Here is a 13,123-nt window from a genome sequence, read left to right on the forward strand (position 1 = left end):
CAGATAGCACCATTTTCTTGTTTAATGTATGTATAGCCAGGGGCACACTCAAACACTCTGACATAATTTACAAAGGAAGCAGATCAAAGGCAGTAGAGATGACCAAGGATGTTCTCTTGATAAGTGTGTGAGTGAATTGGACCCTTTTGAGCATTCAGGGAAAATGTATGCAGTAAAAAGTACATTATTTTCTTTATTAATGTAGTGAAGTAGAAGTAAAAGTTGTCAAAAATATGAATAGCAATGTAAAGTACAGATACCCCAAAAAGACAACATATGTAGTACATTAAAGTTTTTTTCTTAAGTACTTTACACCACTGCCATAGACAAACATTGGCCGTAGAATGGCCTTACTGAAGAGCTCAGTGACTTTCAACGTGGCACCGTCATAGGATGCCACTTTTCCAACAAGTCAGTTTGTAACATTTCTGCCCTGCATGAACTGCCCTGGTCAACTGGAAGTGCTGTTATTGTGAAGTGGAAACATCGAGGAGCAATAACGGCTCAGCCGCGAAGTGGTAGGCCACACAAGCTTACAGAACGGGACGTGCTGTAGTGCGTAACACGTAAAAATAATCTGTCCTCGATTGTAACACTCACTACAGAGTTCCAAACTGCCTCTTGGAGCAACGTCAGCATAAGAACTGTTCGTTGGGAGCTTCATGAAATTAGTCAGCAGCACACAAGCCTAAGATCACCATGCGCAATGTCAAGTGTCTGCTGGAGTGGTGTAAAGCTCACTGCCATTGGACTCTGAAGCAGTGGAAATCATTTTTTTTCTTTATTGGCTTATACTCCCCCATCATATCGATGACCTCACCGCAGTTACAGGGTCAGCGAGTTAGACAGCTACTTCTTAGGGAGAGATTTATATTCAAGCAAGACAGAAACAGAACAAACAAAACAAACAAACTTCTGCATATATCCTTTAATGCACTGCTTCCTTTTACAGGTAGGCATATGAACAAATCAATTTGCATATTTAACCAAAAAGCTTCTGGGCACTGGCAATCCCCCCTTTTGACACATGACTCACATTGTGATAAATGTGTAAAAAAACAACAACAACAACACTGCTGGTTAAATACAAATCATAAAAATAACAAACTAAATTAGAAGCACTACTGGTAATAACTCTATAAAGAAATAATTGTATCCCAAAGCGTAATAGTAAAATAGACCAGAGACAGCCTTCCCTCACTCATCCGCATCGCTCTACATATGACCTTTAAATCAGTATTACATATTACCTTCAAATCATCACCTGATGTCTCTCGCCTTTCCAGTGAGGGTGATCAAACCTCACTAGAAAGTCAGGACAGAGGTCCTTCAACCTCTTTAAATTAGTATTTATTTCCCTTTCCTTTCCCTGTACCTCAGACCAAGTATTCAAAAATAGTTCAAACATTTCATACATTTTGTATACGAGGTCGACATTGTTTGTCTTTTTCAGTACATTTCTTATCAAAAGAATTCACGTGTTCAATTAAAACTCCAAAAATGTCATTTGTGTGCCCCTTAAGGTACATCCTCCCTTGAAACCCCCACTAAAACCAAATGAAAGGACCCCACACAATACACATAAATTCGCACAGTTCCTACATTCTTCATAAAACATAAAGGCAATAATTCATTGGATCGGTTCCTGCACGTTACTGGTCGTCATCGCAGACGCTCAGCCTCCCAAGAAACTGAGCACTGTCTCCTCCAAAACATAATCTGGGCGTTTTGCCAATTGGTCTGAGAAGGAGGAGGTCATGACCACCAGTCACCTGCACGAACTAAGGATGCATACAGTCCCTACGATTGAATGCTATCTCTTCATAGACATCAACAAGAAATGAACAGGCAGTTAACACACTGTTCCTATGCCGTCATTGAAAATAAGAATTTGTTCTTAACTGACTTGCCTAGTAAAATAAAGGTTAAAAAAAAAAAAAAAATTAAAAAATAAAGCAGCGCATGTAAGCAATAGTTCATAATGTAAGCCAATTATGTCATAATCTATGCAGAATTTCAACCAAGCAAAATATGAAATGTGGGAGAGGGCTTTCTTACACTAGTACATTATCTTTGTAAATGGCTTCTGTTGTCCCACTGAGTTTAAGACCTTTAACCTTATACACATACCATATACAGTTCTAACCTGCCAGTGTCAAAGATAGCCAAGTGGATCCTTTCTCAGCAAAGCGCTTGCTCCCAGTATAGGAGAGAACACCTGGCAATCACAGAGTCTGGGCGTTCAGCCAATATTCCACTCCCACTGAGCCGACCTTGTAAAAGCAAACCTCTGTCTACAACAAGCGCATTTCTACGTACAGAACAGGTCATACATCACTGTCTTCATCAGTAAAGGGTAGCTGTCCTTGTCATGGTCCGAATCACGCATAGGACTAATGCTAAATTATAAACCTTTTCCTAATCATTAGTGTTTACCCCAAACTATAAAATTAAGTAATAATTATTGAACATTGTCAAAAAACGTCTCTTGCAGCCCGCTCTAGCCCAGTGTGCATCATACGCTTTCACCTGCGGCGTATCTATTTGTCAGTCTCTGTAGAGCCTCTTACTGCCCACAACTTCAATTCATTACTGTTGTAACCTTGTTTAATCATGCCATAATTAATACCCATGTTTATTTATCAATTATGATCATGGTCACAGCTCTATCGCAATTGCCGATCGGCTATTATTAGAATGCATTAGATTTAGGTACAAGTAATAAAACAAACACTTTCTGTTGTTGACAAGTTATATTCAGTTCATATTCAGATTCAGTGATTTAAATTACAACCCCATTCTCAGTAGGTTACTCCAGCAGACCATTGGGCAACACAAAAAGTTATTACCTCAAAATCACCCTGCTAAATTGTTCAGTTTACATCTTAAAACAGATACTGGCTGTTGTATCTAGCTAAGAAAACCATGGCAATAGTTGAATTACAATCAGAAACCCAGATTTTAGTCAGTAACATAGAACCAATGCTATTGAAATGGCAAGTAAATCCCGTAAATAACCCAATTATAATGGTTTGTCGTATTAACATCTGGCACATAATAACGACACAATTACCAGAAAATAGCCTTAAAGTTTGTCCAAGTGTCTCTTTGCAAAGATTTCACATGCTCAAAGGGGATTCAGCAGTCAACGAGTTGAATCGACATTCATTGATTTAGAACAGATCTGGCGGGTTTAATAAAAGCAGATTATCTTTTCTCTTGGGACATAATGAAATTCCTTTATTACGTCACATTTGCGCCGCAGTTATTATTATTTCGATAGAAAACCTCATTTGGCTTCTTACGTCGTTCTAAATTACGTCTATATTCCATGGTAATTGGCTCTAGCTTTACGGGAAAAGGGTTTATTCGATAAACATAGCAACTCCTCTCTTGCTGCGTGACAGTTTTGTGGACAGTTTTCAAATTTTAAAAACGTATTACCAGGACAGAAAAAAATCCCATAAGCATTTATACTTTTATTGGTTAGTCTAGTCCCGTACTTTTACCAAAAGTTGATATACGTCAATCTTTTTCTGAGCATATTTCGCAGACCTGTTTTTTTTTTTTTTACCTTTATCTTACTAGGCAAGTCAGTTAAGAACAAATTCTTATTTTCAATGACGGCCTAGGAACAGTGGGTTAACTGCCTGCTCAGGATGACAGATTTTGTACCCTGTCAGCTCGGGGATTTGAACTTGCAACCTTCAGTTACTAGTCCAATGCTCTAACCACTAGGCCACACTGTTTAGACAGTCATACAATGCAAAACCTTATTTTTATCGAATGATCCATAAAGGGACCACACTACACCTTTCAGAATACTGTCACATCCTTTACGTAGGTCTAAGTATGGATGTGAAGTTCTATACTATTAGAATTTTTCCCATTGTTACTTTATTAAATCTCTAGTAATCGGTTATACCCACATACAATTTTTCATGTTTTCATATCTTCACAGAATCCCCATATAACATTATAAATCAAAACTTATCTCAATTTCAATCAACTTATTGTACAAATGTATATGTCTTATTATCCAAATTTTAAATGATCCAAAATTCCATCACTTAATACCCAAACTTCAGCTTAACACTTATTTTCCCCCTCACACAACTCTCATATCACATTCACACAGTACCATTCCCAAACATACTTAATCCATATTTTTATAACCTGCAGGAATATTTTCTTACTTCTACACATTTCTACTTCAGGACTACTTCCTGGAATTACATAATTTGCACATTTGCATCTTGCTATACTAACCCAGGGCATTATAATGCATTTCACACCTCTCCTTACAACGGCAGTACGTTCACAACTCTGTGTTTTTTCCTCTTAGGACAGTATCATCCGAACTTTCTTTCTATTATGAGGATTGTTTCAAAATCTTAGAATCTGAAGTACAGCAGTAGGGTCACGTCTCTGTCTCTTACTCTATGGCAGTACGATCACGACTTTGTCTTTATTATGACGATAGCATCAGGATCTCATAATCTCTAAAACAACAATATATTCACAACTGTTTTTTATTAATTGTTTCCAATAAATGTTAGTCTTACCCTATACAATTTGTCTTTGTTAGAGATCCTGTATCCATTCGCCGGCCCCCTCCGGAGGACCCTGGGCAGGTCCCTTTCTGCTCCCTTAGTGAAGTGCGGGTTGCCTTGAATCAAATCTAGAGTGATTCCCGTGCACGGTTGACCCTGGTCCTCAGGGGTGGTCAGCAGACAGAGACAAGGATCCCATCCTCGTCGCCATGAATGTCGTGGAAAATTCTAATCAAGTGAGAGAGACTTTGTAATTTCTTCAAACAATACATCTTAATTATCGATTAAGGATTGCAATAATGGAGCTGGTCAATGAACCACCTGTAGGTGATTCGTTGAGAGCCCAATGAGGAATCATGGGTCTTATATAGCTGACACTAAAAATGCTTAGTCATGGCTGGTTTAACCCCTCCACCGGCAGATCAGGGCATCATAAGTTACCTTGTCTTCTTCTTGTGGCTCTGTGTATTGGGTCATAGCGCACAAACAAGTGATAACATTAGTTCCTTTCTGCTGAGAGAATTGTTAACAGTACTCAAGCCAGCCTCTGTTCACCTCATATCTCCACAGTTGTGCCCTTGAAAGGTTATGTAAAGAACAGAATAGACAGAAGAACTGTGGTCACTCAGAGGCTCTTTATCTTATGTGCAGCGTGACCTCGGAGACAGAAGATGATTTTGTAACAATACAGGACTATTTTGTTCCTCAAGTTTATCTCTGTCCCAAGGCGCCCCATGTTCTTGACTATACGTCTAAACCAGCTGCGGGGAGCTAGAGTGGAACCATCCCCTTACAGAAACACAACATTAGTAGAATAGAAATATCTTACTATTGTTAAGCATATAATTGTTAACTATTAATATTCAACAAATCAGGTAAATGCGTAATTGTTCTCCCACAATAGTGCCAACTGTAAAGTTTGGTGGAGGAGGAATAATGGTCTGGGGCTGTTTTTCATGGTTCGGGCTATGCCCCTTAGTTCCAGGGAAGGGAAATCTTAACATTACAGCATACAATAGCATTCTAGATGATTCTGTGTTTTCAACTTTGTGGCAACAGTTTGGGGAAATCCCTTTCCTGTTTTAACATGACTATGTTGAGATTGTGTGGAAGAACTTGACTGTCCTGCAGAAAGCCTTGACCTCAACTGTGAGCCAGGCCTAATCGCCCAACATCATTGCCTGACCTCACTAATGCTCTTGTGTCTGAATGGAAGCAAGTCATGGCAGCAATGTCCCAACATCTAGTGGAAAGCCTTCCCAGATGAGTCGAGGCTGTTATGGCAGCAAAGGGGGGATCAACTCCATATTAATGCCCATGATTATGGAATGAGATGTTCAACAAGCAGGTGTCCACATGCTTTTGATCATCTAGTGCATGTTGTAAGCTACTTTAGTTTCATGTCCTGCTGGTATAGCACTTATTATTATTATTATTGGATGATTACTAAAAGGCTCACTAGGAAAAATTTCACTCCTGTTCTCATTCTTGTTCCCTTCCCCTATCATCCTGAATCCGAGGCACTCACTTCTTGACCACCCACCTCTTAAAATCATTTGCTGGGAAAACAGCCAGTTTGAAGGTCACTATGTGGTAATGATGTCCTCTTTTCTAGCTATGTGTGTGGCTACTTCATGTGTTAACATTCTGATGTCAGCATTTTCAAGTTCCCATGCAGTCTTTGCCAAGTAACATTTTTAACAGTTTAGGTCCTTTAGGGGAAATATAATTTGTTGTTGTTTTGAATGGATCAAATGTCATGTTTGTTATGTCTGTCTGCCAATTTAGTCAATATAGTGCTAAAACCTCCTGCAGACAAGAACGTTTCGCTTTGCGCATTATGTATCGTGTGTAGTTTGATGAAGTAAGTCTACACCAAGAAAAGGTGTCAGCCTGCAACAAAACTAGTGGTTATGATGAATATATTAGCTCTGAGACAACTACCTCTGTGAAGGGTGTTAGAAAGAGTGCTCAGAGCAACATATGAGCACTGAGAGGAGCTGGTTCATCAATGACTCACAAGAACAGTAAGGGATGGTTTCCATAGAGGCATGTTTCAATACTTGCTGCCACATTTCCATTCTCTCACTACACGGCAATGAGCCTGGTTACAGGAGGTCTGTAGTTTATACTGTATCTCTCCTGAGCACCAGATGCTCTCCATCATCAGACCCCAGACAACTAGCATCTACCATAGAGGGAAATATCTGAGGGTAACCACATGTCCTGCATTTTGGCCCTTTGTCCCTCAACCAGAAAATGTATGCACTGTCCCGAAAAATTATCCCTTTATCCCGCATTTGGATATTTTAAAATGTGGTCACCTTAGGCACTACCATTCCACCTAAATACTGCTCCTCAAGCGCTTTATGTTCCTGTGTTATCCATAGTGGCATAGTGGTGCCTGGAGACGTGGTTATACTCTAAACCCATTTACCTTTCTATGAAGACAGTGGTATATGCTGAAGGACCTAAAATGATAAATCCCATATTGGCCTTTCATAGTCAGGCCAACCCAAGCTGCACTGTGCAAGTAAGCCTATAGTAGGCCTACAATTGAAACAGATGAGTCCGTCAACTGAGTCAGAAATTCACAGGTTTCAGATTCTTTCAGGTTTTCGCTCTCTAAATCAAACTTTTTAAATATGAAAACAACAAAATGGGATGTTCTAAGACCACAACAACGCTTAAAGGTGCAATAAAAAGGCTTCCCCTGGAAGCCTGTGTTTCAGACATAAGGAAGTGGATGGCGGCAAATGTTTTACTTTTAAACTAAGAGATATGCTGGTGGATCTGACAATTAATCTTGATGGTTATTTTATCGTGACATGTTTACCACAAACAGTGACCAAGTTCGGAGAAGTCAGGTGGTCAATCGTTCTCAAACGTAATGCAACCCAATGCAGCCTCTGAGTAGTTATGAGTGAGATTGAGTACAAACAAATGCATCGTTGTACCCAAACATGAATCTGTAAGACAGTTGATAGTGAAGTTCTCATAGAACAGGATGAGTGATGGTAAAAGGGTTTGCTTGTCTTTGGAAACCTTCCCGAACCAAACCCTGATGTTATTTCACTTAACAACAGGAGACAGAGAGGCATGTTTTCACAAGGGCTCTTCATTTTACATGGACAGTTTACTGGAGAGATTTAAGATCTACAATGGATTTCTAGAGTTATTTTTTAGGAGAATAATTCCCGCACATACACACACTTCCAGAGCTAGAAGAAAACCTGAACTTGGATTATGATTGCTTATGACGAATGTTTGTTTTGTCACTGGGCTGTTTAGGGTTTTATGTGGTTAGAATGTTACAGACTTCAATATTATTTCTTTATTTGTTTTCAGCCCGAAAAGCTTGATCTTCTGAGGTCTTGATAACTAAACAATCTACCTTGATGTACAATGACCCAACTGTATGAAGAATATCTACATTTAGTCAGTGTCAGGAGAATCCAAGGGAATATATGTGATGAAATGTCCTTTAGGTGTTAGATACAGTGCATTCGGAAAAGATTCAGACCCCTTAACTTTTTTACATATTTTGTCACGTTACAGCCTTTTTCTAAAATGGATTAAATAAAATACCCCATCATGACAAAGCGAAAACAGGTTTTAAGAATATTTTGCAAATGTATAAAAAATGTACAACAATAGTAATACCTTAATTACATAAGAATTCATGAGACTTAAGAATTTACTATGTGACTCGAAATTGAGCTCAGGTGCATCCTGTTTCCATGAATCATCCTTGAGATGTTTCTACAACTTGATTGAAGTCCAGCTGTGGTAAATTAAATTGATTGGACATGATTTGGAAAGGCACACACCTGTCTATATAAGGTCCCACAGTTCACTGTGCATGTCAGGGCAAAAACCAAGCCATGTCGAAAGGAATTGTGTTGATTGTGTTGATTGTGTCGAGGTACAGATCTGGGGAAGGGTACCAAAACATTTCTGCAGCATTGAAGGTCCCCAAGAACGCAGTAGCCTCCATCATTCTTAAATGTAAGAAGTTTGGGACCACCAAGACTCTTCCTAGAGCTGGCCGCCCAGTCAAACTAGAGAAGGGCCTTGGTAAGGGAGCTGACCAAGAACCCGATAGTCACTTTGACAGAGCTCTAGAGTCTCTCTGTGGAGATAGAACCTTCCAGAAGGACAACAATCTCTGCAGCACTCCACCAATCAGGCCTTTATGGTAGGGTGGCCAGACGGAAGCCACTCCTCAGAAAAAGGCACATGACAGCCCGCTTAGTTTGCCAAAAGGCACCTAAAGGACTCTCAGACCTTAATAAGAAACAAGATTGTATGGTCTGATGAAACCAAGATTGAACTCTTTAGCCTGAATGCCAAGCATCACGTCTGGAGGAAACCTGGCACCATCCCTATGGGGAAGTATGGTGGTGACAGCATCATGCTGTGTGGATGTTTTTCAGATGCAGGGACTGGGAGACTAGTCAGAATCGAGGGAAAGATGACTGGAGAAAAGGACAGATCTTTGATGAAAACCTGCTCCAGAGTGCTCAGGACCTCAGACTCAAAGGTTCACCTTCCAACAGGACAACAACCCTAAGCACACAGCCAAGACAATGCAGAAGTGGCTTCGGGACAAGTCTCTGAATGTCTTTAAGTGGCCCAGCCAGAGCCCGGACTTGAACCCGATTGAACATCCCTGAAGAGACCTGAAAATAGCTGTGCAGCAACTCTCCCAATCCAACCTGACAGAGCTTGAGAGGATCTGCAGAGAAGAATGGGAGAAACTCCCCAAACACAGGTATGCCAAACTTGTAGCATCATACCTAAGAAGACTCGAGGCTGTAATCACTGCCAAAGGTCCTTCAACAAAGTACTGAGTAAAGGGTTGAATACTTATCTAAATGTGATATATATATTTTTTTAATATAAATCTGCACAAATTTATAAAACCTGTTTTTGCATTATTACGGGGTATTGTGTGTAGATTGATGAGGAAAAAAACGATTTAATCAATTTAGAATAAGGCTGTAACGTAACAAAATGTGGAAAAGGTCAAGGGGTCTTCTGTAGAGTGTCTGTGTAGAATGTCCCAGACGTTCGGCATATGTTTCTTGTGTCCTTGTATTTCCATTAAAAAGTCATAATACGAAGATCTCATTGCTAAACCTAACCCCCTTTAAACCTCTCAAGCCCTCAGATGTTTGTCCGTTTATTAAATGCTTAAAAAGATATCCTTTCCCTCCATCTGAAAGAAAGGACAGGTTTCCAAGAGACGCCAAAGGTCTGTTTGTCTCCGAGTCCAGTCAAATAGTGTATAGGAAATACACCAGGCCAAAACTGATTCAATCAACATCGTTTCAATGTTATTTGTCAACGTATTGTGATGTGGAATCTGTTTTTTTTAAATACATTGTATTAGCAAAAAGGAATCAACTGTTTTGAGATTGAAGTTTCAACCACAAGATTATGTCACCATGGTAACCAGTTTTTTTGACACCCAAACACAATTCAATCTCACTTTTGCGATACAGTAAATAGCCTATTAACTTGTCGACAAGTTAACAATATTCTATGCTGGATTCACGTCTCTAACTAATCCAAAAATAAAAGATAAAGAATAGGATTAAGCCAGTGGCTCAAATGAAATTATTCAAGCATTAAATTATTTACATATTGATATTTGGTTGCGTTGTCAACCAAACACAATTCAATAAACGTTTTGTAATACAACAAATAGCCTAAAGTCACAAACTAATGTAATAGTAGTTGTTCAACCTTAAAATGGTAACACATCCATGGCCACATTTTGAGGTTAGCCTACTGTAACTACAAACGTCTAATGTAATCATAGAAAGCATGTATGTTCAAGATAGCAAAGGTCACAAGTCAGTGGAGAACTTTACAATTGCTGTAATAATCTTCACAAAATCTTGAACAGCATTGATCACTTGCACTATGTACTTTTAATGTATTCTCAACTGCAATCCAGGTCAATTGGTTGTGATATTAGATGATAACACTAAGTTATTTATTGCATTAATCCAAAATATCTGACTATATTGTATCTCCATTTGAACTTTGTTGTGCTTTTAAATGGTAGAAAGTGCAGTGATAACACATTTAGATGTTAACTAACCAAAAAATCTGACATTGTTTTTCCATTGGAATGTGGTTGTGCTTTTAGATGGTTGAAAGCATAGTGATAACACATTGTGTTTTTGAGTGGGTGAATAAAGGATGAAATCTCATTGATCCACGTCTCAACCAAGTAATACCCAAATGTCCAAGTTGAAATGACGTGGTGTGCCCACTGGAAGGTGATCACAAAGGACTGGAACAGATGAATAAATCATAACAAAACTGTAAATAAATGACAAAGTGCTATTAAACAAAGGGCAGATGGCTAATGACTGTGTCTGTGGTGATTGAAGCCAGGCGTTACTTCAGTTTTCCAAATATGGACCCTCTAGACTTGTCACTGTAAAACTATGCCCTGTGGTTTGTAATATGCACTGATACTTCCTTTTGGTGTACTATGTACTCATAATAAATAACACAAACATGTCTTTTTCACATGCATTCAAGGCCTCTTTTCTGGCGTCAATATCAAAGTTCTTTCTTTGCAGAAGCTGAGATTGACATTTCAGTCCACATGCTTCATACACATCAACACAATATTATGAAACCGGAATCAAAGTCGGAATTTTCATGCCAGGGAAAGCTGACGCTGAGAGATGTAGACAGAGCTTATAAGACAAATTGAATCATAGACTAGACACTACTAGGGCATGCACTCTGTAACCACCTCACTGTCATGATGACCAAAGAACGGTTGGCCAGTCTGGATGAATCTCAAACATAGTCAACCAGCTGGCCGGCCAAACATACACACATTCTGACCTATAGCTGTGTTTACTCCATACACATTCATATGTGCATGCACACACATACACATGCCCACATGCATGCACACACACACACACACACATTCTGGCTTGCTGGTTCTTTTTCTCTCTTAATTGTGGCTACACATTGTGCATGTTTAACTATACTCCATAGAACACCCTGCTCATTGTTTCTGGCAAGGCCCTCAGCACATGACCCAACCCCCTACTTATATCCACACCAACCTGGACTCATTGGTAGACGTAACATACTAAAAATAAATACGGGACACTCCAATTAGTATGGTATGTATTCATTTGTCGATGTTCATCATCCATTTCATATGGTATGTTACAAATTGCAATTCATACAAATTGCATTTTTTTTACAGTATGTTACGAATTCCAGTTTGTTGTGGCTAATACTAATGTTAGCTAGGTGGCTGGGTTAAGATTAAGGGTTAAGGTTAAGGGAAGGGTTAGCTAACATGCTAAGTATTTGCATAGACGCTTGTGTTATACGCCCACCCATCCACCCCGACCAACCACCCTCATTTTTGCCTTAAGTAACCTTCTGTTTTAATTAACCATACCAAACGTAACACACTAGATTTCACCTCTCTGGAACTAAGGGGTTTTACGTGTTACGCGCTTCAGTACTCTACGGTCCCGTTCTGTGAGCTTGTGTGACCTCCCACTTCGCGACTGAGCCGTTGTTGCTCCTAGGCATTTCCACTTCACAATAACAGCACTTACAGTTGACCGGGACAGCTCTATCAGGGATGATGAACTGACTTGTTGGATAGGTTGCATCCAATGACGGTGCCACGTTGAGTCACTGAGCTCTTCAGTAGGGCCATTCTACTGCTATTGTTTGTCTATGGAGATTGCATGGCTGTGTGCTCGATTTTACACAAGTGTCAGCAACAGCGTGGCTAAAATAGCCAAATCCACTAATTTGAAGGGGTGTCCACATACTTTTGTATATTAATGTATCATACTAATTGCAGCGTCCTGGATTTACATTTACTATGTTACGTCAAGTCTATGAGACCAGGCTGTCCACACAAGAAACATGAACCCTTTCCTGTGAGAGACAAACTGTGGCGCTGCATGTCTGTTAACGTGGCTGGTCTGCTGTAAGTCACCAGGGTGTTAGAGGGACAGTGTGGGGCCAAGAAACCCTTTAGCCATAACTATAACCTCGTGAGACTTTCACTCGAGCTAGTGTGGGAGATGTGTGTATCTGGCAGAGTGAGGAAAGTAAGTGAGAGGGTAAGTGCAAGAGAATTCAGCAATCCAAAAGGCCTTGATATTTTTTTTAGGAGGCCCAAAATGCTTTAAGATTGCTAAGTGCATGTAAGAAGACAGAGGGAGTAAGCCAAGCGACAAACAATTCATCCAATAAAATGTCTGCAGTTGAGTCTCTGTCTATTCCCCAGTTAAAACCCTGAACGCTTATTTTTTCCCCCACTCACTCTGAGCTCCAGCCAGTTTGCTGCAGTGTTGTTGACTCTGGCCTTGAGCATCTAGATCTGGGACAGGAGAGCCGAGCCCCCTGCCCCCACATCACATTAGACTACTGCCTAACAAGAACAATCTGTGTAGAGCCCATGAGCCCAGTCATTTTCTGGGAAGCAAGGCAGCCAGAGAGGGAGGAGGGGAGGGAAGGAGAAAAGAGGGAGGAGGGGAGGAAAGGAGAAGAAAGGG

This window comes from Oncorhynchus masou, chromosome 28 (assembly GCF_036934945.1).
Source record: "Oncorhynchus masou masou isolate Uvic2021 chromosome 28, UVic_Omas_1.1, whole genome shotgun sequence".
NCBI lineage: Eukaryota > Metazoa > Chordata > Actinopteri > Salmoniformes > Salmonidae > Oncorhynchus > Oncorhynchus masou.